Source organism: Typopeltis vanoorti, chromosome 7, assembly GCF_054136105.1.
Source record: "Typopeltis vanoorti isolate ZY-2024b chromosome 7, IOZ_Tvanoo_1.0, whole genome shotgun sequence".
Lineage (NCBI taxonomy): Eukaryota > Metazoa > Arthropoda > Arachnida > Uropygi > Thelyphonidae > Typopeltis > Typopeltis vanoorti.
The window spans coordinates 106,769,453-106,790,722 of NC_143555.1; positions in this window are offsets into that span (position 1 = coordinate 106,769,453).

A 21,270-nucleotide genomic window follows, 5' to 3' on the forward strand; every position below is an offset into this window, starting at 1 on the left:
AGCGTGAGTTCATGGGGCTGGTTTACCTGTTCTGAGGGACGAAAAACCCGATTTTCCGGGTGAAGAAAACCCCCTACCTCCATATGAGACCGGATAACTCACCTTTAGTCGAACGAGACCAGATAAAGGTTCCTCACGTCACTGACAGGAATCGAGTCTAGGTCTTTCCGAACAAAGGGTTTCGTCTATACTGACTGAGCTACGGAGGCTCAAGGATTAACTATCCTTATTAAAATATATAATATTGCATTTAAGGATATTACATTTAAATTTAAAGATATTCCACTAGTGAATATCTATGAGAAACGCCTAAATTATCATCATGCTACTTTGCCTAATATTTAAATATTTGATACTTTAATTAAGTCCTATTAAAATAAAGTAATGTGCCACAAATGGTTTAGAAAAATAACTGAAAATACGCTTCACTATGTATTGATGCAACACATAAAGTATCAGAATATAAACAATTTCGAAACATCCGAAATTTTCATAAGGTAAAAAGCTTGAGAACTACAACAAAAATATCCATTCAATTCGCTAAATGTTTAAACAAACAAAAAAAAGATACCAACACTTTACCGATTGAAGTTGCTGCTACAACCCAAATCTGCGCTATTTGGAGATCACAGCCGTTCGTTATTTGAGTTAAAAGTCGCATTTATAGGAGAGAAAAAATTGTTTTCTTGTCGCGGTTATTTGCCATTATGGGACTGAATACATCTGATATATTGAACCCATTTTTCAACGTAAAATAAAAGGGGGATGCAAGGACTATTCTGAATAATGCTGACGCAATTACGGACACTTGGACAAATGTGGTGTTACAGAATATCTTCAGATGTCATTTTCGTAATGCTCCTGTTTGTACGTGTTACGATAGCGAGCAGCCCTCTAAATGCGTGAATAATGCAGATCGATGTTTGCAGTTAGAACCACTCGGAGGGACATCAACCGCATTACGAACAAGATACGCCATCTGTTTAGTATTGTTGGGGGGATATACGTCAGTCCGAGCATTTAATCATAAATAATCAAGTACAAGTGACAAGGACTGCTTAACGTCATTTAAATGAAGAACCGCGAACTCTACTGGTTATATACGAAAAGGTTCATATTTATAAATGAATTAGCCATCAGACAGTGTGGATAAGATCATTCGAGTATGCATTTAGGAGTGGACGATTGGTTTTGCTGCATTCAATTAGTATTTCCCACAAAATGGCTGCCACTAAAAGCTTATTATTGGATTGAACTGAGCATTGAGAATCGGATTACACTGTTTTTGTAGATGCTAATACCTTCCCGTATGATATGTTCGCTTGTATGATTCGCAGATCTTCTTGGGTAGGCCTCGGTCATGCGTGTTGTTGATGCAAACTCAGATGGTAGATATATTGTTGAGGAGTGTGCGTAGTATTCTTTTTTTTCACGTTCACTGGGAATATTGGGTACATTTCATTTATGGTTGTTGGGTTGGGTCCACTGCGGTTTGTGCTCTTGGCTGGTTCTAACTTTTCGCTTTTTCCGAAGGCAGATGGGTGCTTATCTTCGCATTTCAAAATTCTGTCTTGTGATATGACCCAGTATAACATGCGGAGATTGGATATTGATTTACGCCTCAAGGACTCAGGTTTGATAATTGGACTGTTTGGAGATCATAAATTTCGCGCTGCTGTTTGATAATTTCAACACAGGTGGCATTGAAGTTTGTTACATCTGCATGGTATTGAAGATTTATTAGGAACTCCTTGTGGGGTCACTGTTTCGTTGATTTACTAGTAATGCTTTAAGAGTTACTAAAATAAGGAGCCACAAGACTTTAGTTCGGCGATGCAAAATTATAAAAATCAAGTAGATATTAGATCCGGCATTATTTCAAAGCCGAATGTAGAAACTATGAACGTTTCGTTAAAAATAAGTTGATCAGAGAGCTTACGGGAATACTCTCGCCGGCATTTACGGGTTGTCCTAGCGCGGACCATTTAGAAAACATGAGCGCTGCCCTGGTGTCAATAGGTTCGCTTTCTAATTAGTCCATTTTTGATAAGGTTTCACTGGCCGTATGGACTCCTGGGAAGCGTTCATGTTTTCTAAATGGTCCGCACTAGGGCAACTCGGAAATGTCGGCGGCGTATTCCCGTAAGCTTTCTGGTCAACTTCCTTTTTACGAAACTTTCATAATTTCTAAATTCGGCTTTGAAATAACGCTGGATCTAATATCCACTTGATTTTTATAATACTTTAAGATTTTTTTTTCACTTTTTTTTAGGACGAAGGTATTGTATGAAATATTTTTGTTATCAAGAAATTTTAAGGCTACAGTAATCAATGACTTTCAGGCTGTATGCGGACACCATCGCTTCATCTGTTTATTAGCTTTTAAAAAACTAATCTTAAGGCATTTAATAGCAGTCGCGACTGCCCCATTGGTCTTTAACCTTACTATGACTGAGAGTGTATGATTGGCGACAACCTCTGCATCGTTTTCGTCCATTTACTGATATGTACCTTCAAGGAGGGAGTGTGTACAGGATACTTTGACAGCACTACATGATTGTTTGCATTATTCATAATTTCTTATCAGTAATTTCCCTCCAAATTAGTCTATTATTTGTCTTCACTCTAATATTGTCGCTTCTAACATCTCGTTTTCTAAGGCATTTCTACCTGAATCAATCCACCTACATCTTGGTCTTCCCGTGGATCTCTTTCCTGCCATATTGGCATCAAACAGCTGTTTTGCTAACCTTTCCTCATCCATTCTATTTAATTATCACCTTAGATTAGATCTTCTAACACATTCTTGAATGCTAACAATGTCAAATTACTTTCTAATATATTCAATTTTGATTACTAATTATCGGTTAACTCCGCTAATGTTTCTATGAACCCTCATATTTCTGGTCTCTAATCTTTGATCAAGTGCTTTATTTCTAATCCAGTTCTCAGATCCATAACTTAAAACTAGTTTGAAAACTATCTAGAAGAATACAAGATAGTGTATTCTTCTAGTTTGGTGTTTTGGCTAATCGTTCTTTTATTCCATATAAATTTATTCAGCCACCATACTAGTTTTGCTTATTCTGTTTTCTATTCCCAGATTTAATTTACGATCTTCATTAAAAACTGTGCCTAAACCTCTGCATCCGTGGCGACTATAATTTATCTGTTTAAATATATACGAGTATATTCTGTTCACTTCTTGGAATCTTTCCTAGCCCTACTTCTTAATTCTAAATTTTCTCGGCACAGGCAATTCACCCAGCTTTCGAAACAGAAAGAATTCTTGATCAAAGTACAGATATTTTCAGGAGCCAAGGTCTTCTTCCATTAGAGAAGAATACAACCACTATTATCCTCACTAATAAAATTACATTACCTACTAGGAAATATAAAATCCCATCTTAGATCATAATTCACTCTGAAAATTCAACTATTACAATACAAGTCAATATAAAATCTCATTAGAAGTCAATATTTCACGAACCAATCGAAAATTAGTAATGACAGACTGACTCCATTTAAGGAATTTTGTGTGATCGAAGTCACACAAAATTCCTTAAAGTCCTTAAAAGGACTGGCTTAAAGGGGCAAAGCAAGAATGCTTTTCATCTTCCCCGTTATCTGCAGAGGACAGTGTAGGGATAAGGTGTTATTGAGCTATTAAAGCTCTGATCATGGCAGGAGGGTAACAGCAATTGCCATATGTAAAGGTAAAGCCGTCTCTAAAAATTCGGATGATCACTAGGCCACTCAATCGTGGGCGAAAGACCGTCCATCTCAGCGTTGGCTCCACTCAGTGATGGACATCCATCCACACGCCACCACCAAGCAGGACCGCTCATATTCTGAAGAAAAGCATTCACCAACAAAGTCCCTCAGCGTGCCGTGCCGGGGAACACTTTCTCCGGAGACTCAAATTGCTCCCTTAAGGCAAAAACCCTAAGAGAGCGAACTCAAACTCTCAAAATCTCTGTGCCCCAGGGGGTAAGAGAAACAGCCGAACCTCAGTTAAACTCATTGGCTACAGCATTGCCATCCATTACCCTCCAAGGGTATTAATCACCGCATCTCACGGTCGATTCTCCTTCCATTTCCCTTCTCACACTTCCTTATAAGGACTGGCTTAAAGGGGCGAAGCAAGAATGTTTTTTATCTTCCCCGTTATCTGTAGAGGACAGTGTAGGGATAAGGTGTTATTGAGCTATTAAAGGTCTGATCATGGCAGCAATAGCCAAGCCTTAGTTAAAACTTCAATGCCATCCATTATCCTCCAAGGGTATTAATCACGCCCTTCTCACATTTGAGTTCTTAAAAGAACTGGGCGATGGACTGAGTCCTTGACTCTTTATCCCGTCATCTGAATGAAGAAAATCTGTGTGGATGGGGTGTTATTGAGCTAAAAGCTCTAGTCATGGTTGGGTAACGGCAATAGCCGAGTCTCAGTTAAAACTTCATTGGCTGCAGCATTGCCCTTACCCTGGAAGTCCTGAAAAGGACTTTAGGTTATCCCCTTCTTACACTTAAAGTTCTTAAAAGAACTGGGCGATGGACTGAGTCCTTGACTCTTTATCCCGTCATCTGAATGAAGAAAATCTGTGTGGATGGGGTGTTATTGCGCTAAAGGCTCTGGTCATGGCTGGGTAACAGCAATAGCCAAGCCTCAGTTAAAACTTCATTGGCTACAGCATTGCCATTTGTTACCCTGGAAATCCTGAAAAGGACTTCAGGTTGTTGGATCGCCTTCTCCTCCTCTCACGCTTCCTTATAAGGACTGGCTTAAAGGGGCGAAGCAAGAATGCTTTCATCTTCCCCGTTATCTGTAGAGTACAGTGTAGGGATAAGGTGTTATTGAGCAATTAAAGCTCTGATCATGGTAGGAAGGTAACAGCAATAGCCGAGCTTCAGTTAGAACTTCATTAGCTACAGCATTGCCATCCATTACCTCCAGGGGTATTCTATACCTCCTCTCACGCTTACCACTTCTGTAATCTTAAATAGTAGAATGATATAAACTGTTTATTTCAATGTATTAAAATTTTTATTTAAACAAAAAGATTTCATTCATAAACAATATGTTTTATTAAATTAACCAAAAATATTATAGTTCGCATAATATTTTAGTTTTGATTTTAATTTTAAAAAAAATTCGAAGTGAATGATCCAAAAGAGTAGGCTCGAATATTAATTCAATGGAAATCACAGGCTTCTTGGGTAATCAAAGAGGATGAAGTCGATTATGATTCTTAAACACTTTTAAGCTAAGCAGAAGAATAATATATTTAATATATTTCTCCTGTGTCTCTTACATTTTCCTTTAAGAAAGTCTACTAAATATTTATAATGAGGCTGCGGTAGTTCATAACACATTCTAGATTAGCTCGCTTACAGTAGCCCGGATGTTATCTTCTCCAGAACCGAAATTAAATTAGCTTTATGTGGAAAGAAATCCGGGACCTTCTTGCAAGCTACGGTAAATAAAATAAAAAGAAAAGAAAAACACCAGCATGGCAACAGATAGTGGCAGACTACATGTGCGCATTGAAAAGAATAAAAGATCCCTTATTACGCATTCTGACTCAGGTAAGAATTGTAACTGAATTATACTCAAAAAAGAAACCCCATGACGCCGACGTCGTGTAGCAAAAAAAAAAAAAAAAAAAGTAATGAGCTATACTCAGATGCTCAACATTCATTTACTACTCGCTCTGTTGTTTTTTCTTCTTTCGTTCTACTTACACAAATAAGATTTTCGTTGTCAAACGCATTGAAAATAAAAATGCTGATATCGTAAAGCTGCTTGTTCTGAGTCTCTTATGTGTGTGCATCGAAACAACAAACCATCGAAAAGTACTTACTCTGAAATACAAATATTTAAATCGATCTTTTAAATGTAGCAATTTTAATTCTTTACATAGAAATTATTATTTTAAAAAACAAATGAAAGCTTACTGGGACTTTTTTTTAAATAAAAAAAAGAATCTTTTCTAAAAGCTATGTCATGGGATAGTGGCAAATCTAATCATTGGAAATAATAAGAATAAAAATAAGGAGATCTTAGAGCTATGCATTTTCTTAAGGACTTCCTTGTATAATAAGACCTGTGGAGTATCCGTAACTGTAGAATTACACGTGTAATACATTAAAAATTAAATTTATTATGCAACATCGAACAACAATAAAGAACTGAACAACAAAACAGTAGAGTGCATGCGTTAAATTAGAATCTCTCGATTGGGCTAAATGTAAATTAAAAGACAATAATTAAAAATTGAACACTAGCCACAGTGTCCAATGAGAAGACACCAAGCTGTTGCATCGATCCATACATAAACATGCACGTTTATAAAAATTAACTGACCTCAGTCGTAATGATTGCTTAACTATTCCAAAAGTGTGAAAATTTGTTATCCTTAACTGTATTAAATAAATTTTCAATCGCTAATAATTTGTTTTTAACTAATCTATTTTAATTTATTTTTAGTCCAATAGTTTTAACCCATGAAACACATGAGTGTATATGAGTAGAGAGATTTCAATTTAACGGATTTCAATTCAACGCATGCGCTGTACTGTTTCTTTATTTAATTCTTTATTGTTAGTGGCTCTTTGTACTGATAATGTCTTACTATACGTAAGATTAAATATCTGCATTCCAAAGTTACTTTTTACTGTGTTACACGTCTGATTATATAGTTCTGAAGACTGTCATTGAAAAGGTTCTTAAAATACACTTTTTCATAACATTTATTAGGAACAAAGCTCTTAATAAATCAAAGTGCTTCACAGCCATGTGAAACATTTGACATCTATTTGATGCTCTCGCAATATAATACTGAGAATTCTACTACGATATTTGATTCATTAAATTTAATTTTATAGAAATAGAGATTATTATGGATCCATTCATATTTTATAGCCAAATATGGAAGAAACTTAAAATAAGTTTAGAAATAAAATAAATTAAATACAGTAAACTGAACATGGAAATAACGAAATCAGACCATTAATGAAAATTATTTCTATATTTATATTTTAGTTTCATATTTAAATAACTGATCCCATTCTGGGTAATTTATTTGAAGTCTGGTGACACTAATCTTCGTTCGTATGCAGGAAATCCATTTTCTAACTATTCTATCGCATAATGTTTAAATATGAAATTATTTTCTGTCCATTTAGTGATCCGTAAATGAATATAGATATTTCAAACGCAATATAATTTTCGATTAGGAAGATCATTTGCAGTCTTCTTCTCCCAATCGATTACTCCTTCCATAGAAAATGCGCTTTTCTAATAACTGTGTTTAGATAATCACCCCGAAACGTGGGCTGCACTTAATGTCAATTCACATCAAATTACACGGTTTTATTTTGCAAAAATTGCTCCCAGAGATTGAGAGAAAGTGGATCATTTGCATAGACGGCATCTCTTCATGATGTAAACATCGATTCTTTTATTATCTTTATCGTTAGATTGCATGCCCAACGTATACGTTTTCGGCATTTTTCCCCTATCAAACCATGGTATATAAAAAGAACAACATAACTAAAAACACTGAAATGCCAGCACAGACAACACGTGATAAGAACGGAATCACGCGCTAAACTGAAATTGATTGTTGATCTCTGATGCTTGACACATTTTAAGTGATACGTGCCCTCCTAAATCTTATAGTTTACTGTACGTATTCAGATATAAAGGTTCCCTGACAGTCCTCATTTATTGTCTGATTCTTCGACATTGTTGTGTTAATATGTCACAAAGGAAAGCTAAGAATATTTTGGTGTTAAATTATTTTAAAGGACGCATATTATAAATTATTAAAATACCCATCTGTTTTTTTTTTTTTTTTTCCATTTGTATTTCTATATTACTGAAATATAAAATATTCCGGTAGATGGCGCTATAATTTTCTATTTTCGTATTAATCGTTTCTTATTTTAATTCGCTAAAACTTAACATGCGTTTTCAATAACGTATTTGAGACAGGGGCAAGGTAATGCATACTGCTTTTACGCTACTTATTAAATAAATTATTTATATTAGATATACGAAGAGCCAAAGAGCCAAATTATTTATATATTTTTTAGAAATAATAATAATTTTGATTTTCAAATTCTAATAAAAGAAATAGTACACCTTTAAAATTTTTGTATCATTACATTTAATGTAATTGTAGTTATAAAAGTCAAATAATTGCTCATAAATCGTTTTGACGCAAATTTGAAATTTAAGTATTAACGAAGTTTTACTAATTTGCAATTAAATCATAAAAGGGAAAGTCTGTGATATTGCAATAACAGATTAAAATTAAAAAAGAGGTACCTTATAAAACTAGATGTAGACACAAATGAAAGGCGAATCACAATTTGATTTAGAATAAAAACAAGTTGGAATCCAGAGAAATACCAAAAAATAAGTGTTATCATTTCAGACACCCATTCAGTAAAGCGTATAATACTGAAAACAAACCTTACTTGATTTATAGGTAAATATAAAGCAAATTTTATGGTACGGCTTAAAAAGGACATATTTCTCAGCTGAGATTATTATTATTAAGGTATATCACTGAATATATTACATCTTAGAACCTAGCAGACCATCGGCTTTTCAATACTAAGATGTGGTCGTTTTTTTTTTTTTTTCGAATGTTGTCGTTTAGAGTCCATATTAGGCTGCTGAAAGGTGCCGGTATTAACAACAGGCACAACGTTATAATAGAGGTTTGATAAATTAAATGCACGAAGTCAAATGTGAAGTGTCAGTTCATAAAAAAACATTTACTCCTTCCATGACAGTTTTTAAACCAGCATAATATGGTTGAATGAAAGTCTCGTATATGCTAATTATTGTGAATCTTTATTTACCAAAAACATAGCATTGTTAACGGAGTTAGTGATTTATGTGACGTCATTTTGACGTCGTTTGGTCCTTTTCGTACCTCATTGGGATTTAGAAGTGAAGCCTTCTGCTAGAAGAAGTGGTAGGATCGCAGGTGCCATTTCAACAAAGAGTTAGAACAATCACAAACACCCATGCCCCTGGTGGGATTCAAAACCGAAGCCTCTTGACTGGAGAGCGGATACGCTAACCCCTTAGCAAACGAAGATGCCTTGTTAACGGAAAAGAGAAAAACTATAGCTGCTCGTTCAGTCACTAGTTACATTTCCTGAACTCGTATCAAAATAAAGTGTTTCGGAACTACTCATGACATTGCAGAAGGGGTTTTCATAAAGGTTTGCTCTGAACTGCATAAATCTATCTTCAACTAATATGGAAATGTTTGGAACGGCCATTGTCAATAAGCGATCATTATCATTACGTTAAAGAATGCCATGTGGGTCTTAGACCATGAAAAAGCACGCGATTGCTTTCTTGGAATGGGAAGAAATTGTGTATATCGTTTCTGAATGAAACTGATAGTCATGTTTTTAACAGAAGTTCATCAGAAAGTAAATTGAAATGTGGTACACTCAAAACCAGTTACATTACTACGATAATATCCTGCCCAGCATGCACGCACAAGTTGCTGTTCAAGTTTTGGTTAAGAAAAATATAGTGCGGTAACCCATTACAGTATTTTCTAGAGTTATTCCTTGTGAAAACACTGTTCTGGTCCTTCCCCGAATTTGTCTCCAAGGACGAAGATTTCTGAATGTTTTAGAGATCAAGTCGAAATACAGACAGTGATAGACACATTCTAAAATGCGTTTCAGAATTCTAAATTCTAGAATGAAACCAAAATGATCTTCTTCGCAATGAGACTAATTAGCAAGAAACAGCAAGCAGTAATAATTAACTGTTCAGACTAAGCTTTGCTTTTCATCGAATTTCGGGTTTACCTTTGAGTGGAATTTTATATGTACAGATTCAAATTCAAAGTATAATATCGGAAATATTAATGTAAAAATGAAATTTGAACCGAAGAAACTTAGCGAAGTGTATTGCACATTGTTCTTGGTTATTTGGGTAAAACTAAGCCTATAAGACGTTGAATTTTATATTTTATATTTTCATTTCTAGAGAAAATTGAAAAAAAAAATGCTCGCAGATAGAAAGATAAATAAGGTGAGATTGAGAGAGAAAGAGAGAGAGAAGGAGAAGAAATAAGTTGTGCCTATGTGCGTGAGAGCGGGAAGACATTAGGAACCTTGGGTGCAGCTGTCCTTACGCCTATTTCCCGAAGGACGCTCTTAATGTTCGATCTGCATAAAAAAAAAAAATCTATACGGCGATGCAGACTATTCTGTTAACGTGGTTTACCAATTGTAGTTGTAAGAAAATATACGAATTTCACACACAAAAGATGAATCCACGACTCTTTCAAACATCAGAACCAGACAGCTTAAATTCACGAACTTCATGTATCATGTTTCTTCTTGAATTCTTATGCAGTTTAATTTTCTTTTCTTTTCTGTCTTTTTTCTTGGGAGTTTCAGCTGTCTTATAAACAATAATACCTTACAAAAAGGAAGGCGATTACTCTTAGATAACTCTTCACAAAACTCATATAATCCAGAATGTCATAGGATGTAAATATTGCTTTTCATTTTTTTTTGTAAACAGGACATCTTTGTATTCTATAAAGTACAAACACCGAATTGCATTCATTTTAGCAATCTCTTTATTATAACGTTATTCGGTTGTGTCCAAACAATAATGTTACTCTCTACCAACTAATTTGCGGATATATATTTCATGTGTGAAATTAGGTATTTGGAGAGTAATTTTTGAATAAATATTAAAATAACGTTATATTCTCTGGAACAATTATCTTATATTAAATTCAAATGCATTACTCTCCATTTATATATCAGCCCAAAGTTATATCTTTTGAATAGTTGCTTTTCAAATGTTTGTGAAAATCAGGGCAGTGAAATTTACGACTGCCAATTCAGTAAAAGACTCTGCATTACACGAGAGCTATGCATGAAGCTACCTTTACAGGGGAGTGAACACTATGTTCTCCTAGCACCCATATGAATAAATCCCTCTTTATAACCTCATTGTTGCTGTTCATATAATTTTCCTGATGATCAAACATTTTAGGATTTGCAAAACGAAACATATTTTAAATACTTAAATGGAACTGGAAATCAGATAACGATAGATTCTTCATGAACACAGTCTTGAGGAATACTTATGTATTATGATTTCCTGCAGGCAAACGTGATGTATATTTGTTAGTTTTCTGAAGAATTACAGGCTATCGAATTGTGAAGTCGCTACAGAATGATAATCTATTAAGAACGGATGGTATATTGCATCTACCATTGTTGCTGGTCTTTAATATGAATGGCCTGCACTGGAGAGAACTATTAGTTCATTCAGTTCGTGCTGAGGCATATCGTTGATCAATGAATATCTAAGCATTAACCAGTAGCATCAATTCTGAGATGGAACTCGGCACACACTCCAGCTATTGCATTGATAAGAGTCGGTATTCTTCGAATAAAAAGAAGGGAATAAGTTATGCAACATACGGTATTGTGATATTATACACAGGATACTGTATATAAGTCGTTTTGTGGGAGAGTTCTTCGGTAGTATATTGTGGCATGGAAAAAAATAAATAATCCAAAACGTTATTACGGATAAAAAAAAAACGTACAGCATATTATTACAGTGAATTGTGTACCTTCTGTAGACTCTCTATTTTAATAAACTCAAAACAATATCAATGATTCCAAATGGAGTTGATATTTACTGAAATAAACAATCTTCTGACACCAGTAATGTTACTTAAATTAGAAGAGTGGCTTCTCAACATTTGCGCCCTCTAGAGACTCATAACACAAACATGTTATTCATCAGAATATAGTTCATCTCTTAGATACTGATTATGCTAATTAACACAATTAGGAGAATGAATGGTGTCCGTTAAGTATTATATACGTGCATCAACATCTGTCTGAAGCAGTGAAGTCAAATGTTAGGGAATTTTGCGAATTATTCCATGCTTGAAATAGCTGAGATAATTGCATAACTTTCTAAACAGTATTAATAACGGAATTATAGTAGTGCACACTCTACCATAATTTAATTAATGACGTAGGAATTAAACCCAAAATCTCCAACTAAGTTCTGCAGAATGTTTTATGAAGAAATTAGTGGAAATCTATGAAGAATTCCACTTTTATGAAATTAGAATCAAGATTGTATTGTTTGAGTGAATAACAGGATAACTTATAATACCTAAATAGGGTTTAAAATGGAGGATATCTTTAAATAAAATAAATTAAAATAAAAAAGAGAATTTAATAAATAATATATTTATTATTAATATTAATAAAATATTAATAACGGAAAAACATGCAAAGAGGTGCACATCCATATATATTCTATGCATATTCTTCCAAGATTATGTTCTAAATTGTATTCTGTAATTTATAAGTTAATAATTAAGGCCAATAGACACAAAATGAGTATTTTAGCTTAATCATTAAAATGTGGGAAAAAATAGCAATTCTATTTCTATGTTGTTCTATATGATGGACATAACCTGTCCAAATGTGTGTGTATATATACACACACATACACACACATTAATGAAAATCAATACTCTCTATCTATCTTCGTCTACATCAAAAGGCAAGGCAAGCGGGAGAGTTACTTACGAGGTGCTCCCCAAGCATTCGGGGAATTTAACCTTAAAAAATTACTTAAACTAGAGTCCATAGTATCTTTCGAAGTAGTCTCTTCGGCCATGTATTCAGCGATCCTAGCAATGAATCGATGCATCCATGGAAGACAGCAAGAGCCATTTTTGTGTATCTCCTGCGATTCCACCTCGATATCCTCAATCGTTTCAAATCAAATCTAGGGGGAAAAGGAAAAGTCGCAGTGAACAATACAAGCGAATGAGGGGAGGGGGGGTATGAAGAATGACTATCACGTACGAGTATGGAATAAAAGTCGGTAACTTGGATGCCGTTTCGTGGTGGAGAACTTAGTCGTTGGTCATCCACTTGTTTGGCCAAATGCTCTCCCATAGCATCAAACCTTACAGTAAAACTGGACGTTCATAGTTGGACTAGGGGAAGGAGGAAGGAAATTCTTGTGGACAATGTCTTAGATGTAAAAAATAAAGAACAATATTCACTTGACATTGTTGTGAACTTTACACTTTTTTCTGCCCCAGTGATTTGGCGGATTCCACTGCGACGATTCTGCTTTGTCTTTGCAGCTGCAGCAGTTTTTTTGAGGATAAAGCAAAATTTGATGGATTCGTTGTTCTTTAAAATCTACCATTTCAGTTGGAGAAGAGAATCGCAGAACCGGTAAAACAAGACGTTGCAGAAATGCACGTAACACAAAACCGTAGCTACTCAGCTTGTCGGCACACTGATTCACAAAGGGTAATGCCCTCCCCCCTTTATAGAGGCAGAAGGCCGTACTATCACGGGTTCGAGGGCGTTGTTTAAATTCTCCAAACGTTTGGGTTGCACCTCGTATTAATGTCCGGCATTTGTCTCACGTGAATTAAGTCACCTTCCTTCGCTTGTAAAATATGATACCGTGGCGGTCGCATTTACAATTACGCCGTAGTCTATCCACCATTAAAAGCGTCAAAAAAGACGCGTCGTCGCATTTAGGTATCAAATCCAATGATTCTATTCCAAAAGTAATACATATAGAAGTGGATGACGAAATCTACACGTTTTTAATTACTGTGACCTGCGACTGCTCCTAAGGAGGACCATATAAGGAATGAATATCCTCATGCTCTGAAGAACAAGAAACCAGATAACAACATTATCCATGCTAAACATAACAGAAAACCAGAAGCCCGAAATATTCAACTATAAAAACAACAAACCAATCTCCAGGAAACAAAGGGATCAGTGTTCCGGGTCAGTATCTAACAATAGCAAGGTCATTCATGGCTAGAGAAATAAGGCATAACGGCCTGTAGAAACCATAATCATATCTTCGGAAAACTAGGTAAAATATATCTTATTGCAGAGAGAGAGAGAGAGAGAGAGAGAGAGAGAAAGAGAGAGAGAGAGAGGGAGAGAGAGAGATCGGTAAACATGTAAACTCCACAGATACACCCAGAACATATTTCTTTTCACTCGAGAAATCATCAGGCATCCACTAATATTTCTGCCATAAAAGCAGACGACGGAAACATCATAAATATGCCCCCATAAATCTTCCTGAGCACTTTGAATTACTAACAAACAGTATCAAAGCCAACACAGCATCTATACGTGTCACAAGCTGAGTTATTGCCGAAGCAAAACAACTCTTACGTTGAGCAAAAACGAGCCAAAGCAATTCACTCTGTACATCATTGGACATAAGCGTCTAGCTTTTCTTACTTTCCAGTCTCTGGGTACAAATCACTTTTCAGTGAATTCCTTGTAAAAGTCTTTCTGGAAGCAACCAGGAACTCTCTTCTACAACGTACACTAAAACCGTGTGCGAATGGCATGTAAGACATGAATGAAAGCATCAGTCTTCAACTTGTTCCCAAAGAAAATGTGATCTCTCAAAACTGAAAAAACTGGAGATCCCTCCTCAACCAAAATACCGAATGTAAATGATATCCAGAATCATTGCACACACGATTAACTCTACCTAGAGGAAGTCATACACAAACACCAGAGTTAGTTCTCAAACAGATCCACGCATGTTAATGTTCACCGCATCTTGGCTTCCTGAACAGTGAGAGCATTGGCCTTCTAACATTCGACAAGAGAAAACCTTTGACCAAACTGAGCACCATTACTTTATCAACTGCCGGCAAGCTTAAGGTTCTTCGAACAACATTATTCAAAGTATTAAGATACTATATTCCGATTGTCATTTATATATATAAAATAAACAACAGGATCACCACATTAATACCGCACTACAGAGGGATAAAACGAGGCTGATCTCTGGTTTAATCTACATAACTGCCGAGGGGGTCTTTGCTCTGCAAACTAAATACTCTGCTGAGCGAAGAGCATCCTATGCCTCCACGCACTGAGCACTCATCTTGACAGCCTATTTCGATATCATTACTGCAGAACTGTTAAATGGACTTCTCTCTCACGTACAAGCACCATATGAGCTACATCAAGAAGCTTTAGAAGCAAACTAAATTTATACAAACGTACGGAGTTGTAGTGTGTGGTAAATGGAATGGCCGAACTAACTAGTTTGTGCCTGGCGACACCTCTAACGAAGGGAATAAACATGTTGGAATCCATCTAGAAAGCGAACTTTCCTACATCAGCAGTAATTTAAACATAATAATCCAACGTTGCCAGCAAATACTAAGTAAATGGAAAACAGTGAGGTCCACTGCATCTATTAGAGGGAAGAGTGATCATCAATCAAATAGCTGCAGGAGTTTTCTGGAACATTAAAGATTGTAATTCATTCAGCGGAAAACATCAACATTTACCATCAACAATAGATATTCGTCAAATATCTATTGTTTTATACTGAAAATTATCAACTGACTCATCTACCAAGTTCTGTCTGACTGCTCAGTGGGAAAGGCAAGACTCGATATTGGTTGACAACCAGATGACACTTTCCTAACCTTTTCCCCGTTCAATACCTAACTCCCAAAACACCATATAAACAGACACCAAGGAATACGTCTTGTATTCTGCCACCACACGTCTGTTCCTATCTACCACCTGGAAAATGACGAAAACTCATGTGTCAGTAAATTGGTGTTTATGAGAAATATCCTTTAAAGCTTAGATTTGTAACACCCAACGAAGGTAGGCTAGCATCCTGATATACTCGCAGACCCTTTCTTCCAAAATTTTTTGATAAGAATCCTCATCACATAAAAGCAGCTCTTTGGTATTTCCCTCAAATGTGATGGCTTTACTTTTGTAAAGCCACCAAACTTGACTCAAGCATACAGTGGAGAAAGTAGCGAATTAGTTTTAAAGTTTTGTCTTTTGTATTCAGAAGTAAACCTCAACCTAATCTGTTCACATTCAAGAAACAATTCAGCTCTTTATCAGAGTGAAAGTAGTCATTTACAACTTTTACATGCGACAGGTTACATAAGACAGCACATCACCTTCACTGACAGAGGCAGCCGACCATCCACTTGGAGCCATCAAACAGAAAATGAGAAGCCACCTTCGCCACGAGCATCGTCATCGCTGTGAGAGCAACACCCTTGAACAACACGCCAGAACAGCACCCTTCCTTCATCACTGAAAACGATCAATTCCTAACAAAGCGGTGAACAACATCACTCTATATTTCGCAGTCTAATAACAGCATTGCTCCGTGGAATGATTTAGGACAGAATAGCAAATGGATGACAAAGCATGTAATCACTGCGCATGTGAACTGTCTGCTTGAATGCAGAAAAAAACTCTTGTAAATTGATGCCAGGTAATCTCCGCATACACGATTGTTTTTAATAAATAAACACTATTTGTACAGATGCATACAATATAATACAAGAAAAGGCGAAATATTTTTTCGCCTTTTCTTGCATTTTGCAATTTCTGTCTTTACGGAGGGATGGTATGGTACTTTATCTACGAAGCACATTACATTTTCTACCTCACACCGCGTGTAGAGCAGACGCGACGGAGTTAAGTACTCCTCCACTCTGATTAATAACCTTTCTTTACGGTACACTAATTGCCTATCATCCTTTAGGGGCGAAAGCAGAATTTATGGCGGAGCCCATTCTTCTCTGTACTCGTAAAGTGGCTGTGATTCATCGTGTTCTAATGTCTGACCTACGAATCCGCAATAAATAATCAGGAAGGAACGAAGATAATAGGATGCGGATGATGTGGGCTGGTATCCTTCTAAATCAAGTGATGCCAGCCACCAAAGAAAGTTTCTGTGCGTAAAAGTCGCACTTGGTCTCTGATCATTCTATTTTATTTGCCACACGTGTGTAAAATAATTTTATTTTCCTTCCTTTGGAGCGTATTGTTAGGACAGCAGCATCTCTGCTGGAACTTCATATATAAGGTAAACCCTTTTTTCCTAGGCTCCTTCATATAATATTTTGGAAAGTAGATATTGAGTTGGAAATTGTCAAATATTTTGGCATTTTTTTAATGTTAAGATTATTACGAGTCGAAACCAGCTATAATTTTTTTTAAGTTGCATTTATAAATTAATGTTTGAATGATTTACCATAGGCTAATAGTATATCAGTTCTGCGAATGAAGCCTTATTACGAAGAGAAGAGAAGAGAAAGAGAAGAGGTTGAATTGAGAAAGATATTCAAATTAAAATCTAGCTTGTAATATAATCAAGTGGCACATTTATTTTCAGACGGCGAAATTCTGAACGATATTAAAAGTTATTTTTTAATTTATTAAGCCTATCAAACCATGAAATGCGTAGCATTGTAGTAAAGTTTCCGAGTTAGGATCGACACATGTAAACGTGACCTTAAATTGGAAATAAGTATGCAGTTCTGTGGTCGTTTCAATCATTCTCCAAATCTAAGCCGATTCTAGAAGTGACTAGTTGAAAGAATTTTGGTTACATCAGCCGTTATTTTAAGATTACAATTGAGTAGTAATAACTCCTAAGAACAGATTCTGAAACGCCATAGCCTTGTGTGTATATTCATTACTTGTTGCAAGCGGGTCTGCAGTTCAGCGAACCTTTTGTCCACTTACTTCTTAACAATGACGGGGGAAAGCCGAATCTTTCTTTCATTCCCATTCTTCCATCCATCACTCATGCTTTTCAACGAGTTCCAGCAAATCAATATACACAAACGGAACAACGAACCCGACAGACATAAAAAGCGATTTCGCTGAAAACGAATCCATCGACAGAAATTTCACCTGCTGATTTCACGGAATTATTTTTAAATAGGGAAAAACAGATGATTATTACGGGACCAAAGGAAAAAACATAACGCTAAGCAAATAGAATTTTTAAGGGTCAAACCTCATGGACTATACTTGGGTGTCCATGCGGTTTACAATAAAGCAAATATAGTATGGACATCGAATGCGTACCCTGAGATTATTAAATTTAATAATAAGTGGGAAAAAAGTCAAAAGAAAACGGAAGTTCACGACTTACTGCTTTAACGCCCATAACTTCTATGCAGTTGGAGGTAAACCACTGTGTATCACGCTCACTGCTCCTGTGCTCCCGGTTCCATGCCACACTAGCCAATAAACAGAGCCCAGCAGTATGTCTGCCGACTCGCTTGGTACCGTGTTAGATAGCTACTGAAGCACGCTATCTTTCAGCGTGAGTAGTCACCGTCTGGAGTCGTTGGTATCGGCGAGCTTAAGAACCAATCGGAACTTGCCGTAGATGAACACTGTTGGAGAGGGGATCTACTGGCGTGTGCATTATAGGGGGAAGTGTTAGCCCCCCGAAGAACTAAGGTAGAGGAGGAACGGCAATGGGAACTGTGTTAGGAGACGTAGATGAAGTGTTTGATTACCGTGTCGAACGTGGTTATACAGCGCCTTTGACGGACCAAAACAACAATGAAGGTATACGCAGGAGTGGTCGCCATGGAAACGGAAACGTGCATTATTCAGCACGCGCTGCAAAGTCATGATGTGTTTACCACAGATAGAAGGAGTTTTCCTCTCATTTACAATTCTCTCTCTGTGTATGGGGGTGTCTCCACTAGAAACGGAAGCAGCGGCTTTGATCGGTATGCTGGTCACGCAAAAGTAATAAGCGTTCGGTGTGCCGTTATTGAAGAATCAGCATTCAGCAAAGGTAAATTTATTCAGCGAAAGCAAATGGAACACGATTACTGCAGTTTTCATGTTTTTTATTTTTCTTTTTTTCCAACTATAGAACTTCAAGTAGGCAATTCGAAACGAAAGACATTTCCTTGTTTGCCGTGGATTTTTCGTTAGACAGGTACAATCCTGAAATAACGAGCAACTCATCATTATGGCATTGCGAAAAAAATAAAGGAAAAAAATAGGAAACTGATGATAGATCAGTAAGAATATGTAAATAAATTCAATCCGAATAGTTCTCTGTAGTTCTTGAGAAAACTATATAAATGCATTCTCTTACGATGTTTTTTCTGCTGTCTGGAGAATCCAAGATATTTTCTACTTCTGTAGAAAGAGAAAGAAATCAATTAAAATGTGCATATTAAATTGCTTATAAGGTAATTAGCGGAAAACTTAAATCAGCCAATAATATATCACCTATCAATTAAATACATTTATCATTAAAGTCACACTAATGCCAACTTACGAACTAATATGCTAACATACATGCTAATATGGAACACGTCTGGTTATAAGAGTGGGCGATAGCGGCGCCCTCTACAACATGCAATAACTATACAAGTAACTTAACAACAATGCTACGATGGAATTCGCAGAAGCGATAGGCATATTATAGCAAGAGAACGGCAGTTATCCTCTGTGGATTCTCTTAGTATACGTGCAGTTCTAAGTGTCTGTTGTAGCACTTCTAAGCCACAGATATCTTTCTAGTGACGTTAAGACGAAAGGATTCACTTGTAAAAAATGCTCTTTAATTTATTATGAATTTAAACCATCAGGAATGAAGTTAAACACTGCATAGCATGTTTGATTATTGCAATGCTGGAATAACTGCACTTGTTTTAGTGTAACATTCTACTAAGATTATTGCAATCGATGAATCTCTGCTTAAGGATGTTGAAATAAAATAAAAATAAAATAAAAATGAAGAGTAAACGCCACACATATTGTAGCGTCGGATTTTCTTGGAGTTTTTTGGATCTTATTACACGTCTCAATAATGCTCTTTTTCCACAGAAGTGAGAATAAAAAATTCCAAAAATTAGATCACTGAAGTTATTATATATTATTATATACTGCTATATACACCTTCCTTTGAAATCATTTTTAGAGCTTTTTGAAGAATCTTGTTTTAGTGTTAGACCACGAAGTTAGCAGTGGAGGACTCGTGGTATTGGTTTAAAACAAATCAGGACTACAGCAGAGGAGGCCTGATTTGTCTCGTACTGAATGGTGAAATTCATCTACTTTATAAAGGGAAAGCTGGCTTAGAAATGGAGGAAGAATCCGAGAGAAATAAGAGTGATAAGTACTTTCTTCCCCAACACGCAATAAAGTCTTAACACAAGACCTTTAGACTTCGATCTCTTCTAAAATTGGGAAACAATTCACTTCCGTTTTTTGCTGCGATCACCTGAGTTATGTCAAATGCATCATCAAACAAGGTTTGCTCATTGGAACTGACTAACCAAAATTTCAAGCAGCAGTGAAATTCGAAGGGCGACTTCTAATGTACATCGTAAAATAAATATTTGCTTATGAATTGTAAATGAGCCGAAATGTTTCATTTTTGTATAAATAAGATATTTATACAAAATATTAGGGATCCAGCTAGGGGTGTAGTCGGGCCAGTACTTTTTTGAAACTATCAAAAATTTTAAATTCATTATAATAAATTATAATAATGATACTTATAATGCATTTCCAGCTTTCGGTCAAAAAAATAGGCAGCTTCCCGCTCTTGTCATTTTCGTTTCAGAAAATAAGGCAATCTCTCTGCCATATGGCCGTAGCAATAATAATAATAATAATAATAATAATAATAATAATAATAATAATAATAATAATAATAATAATGCCGCACTTCGTACGCTGGATATTTGTTTCCAAGGTAGAACCCTGGCACTATTTCTTTTAGGACTACACCCCTGGATCCAGCCATCTTTTATAGTCAAAAATATACAAAGCAACTTAAAATGTTTCGAAAATATACAAACGAGTGTATGGGGATGTAACCTTCGGCATCGGAGTTGCCTTGGTTTGTACCACTTAAAAGACACAAACTTTTCTCAGGAGCTCATATGTAAGTCTTTTCATACTGCTAAAATTGAATACATTTAATAATTTGATTATGCACTTACCGAGAGTTAATTTAAAATGATTTTAACTACGATTTCTATGTTATAGGAAGAGTTTTTTCCTTTCTAGATTAATGCTGATTCCTGATGAGAATCAACAGTTCGCAGTTCGAAACGGCTGTCAGATCAGCCAAACTTAATTTAAGCCCTAATAAAAGACGAACATAAGGACTGATATCAGAGAAACTCGTGTCTTTTAAGCAGTGGAAAATATGGCATCTCTTATGCGGAGGTTATATTCTCAAAAGCACTCCGGTTTAATTTTCGAACTTTTGTTTAAGTTTCTTTCTACATTTGGCTATAAAATCTGGTTAGATCCATAATATCATCCATTTAGTAAATATTCGGTTTAACAATAAAAATACCGTGTGCAAAACTTTTGTAATGAACCTTGCATATTTGG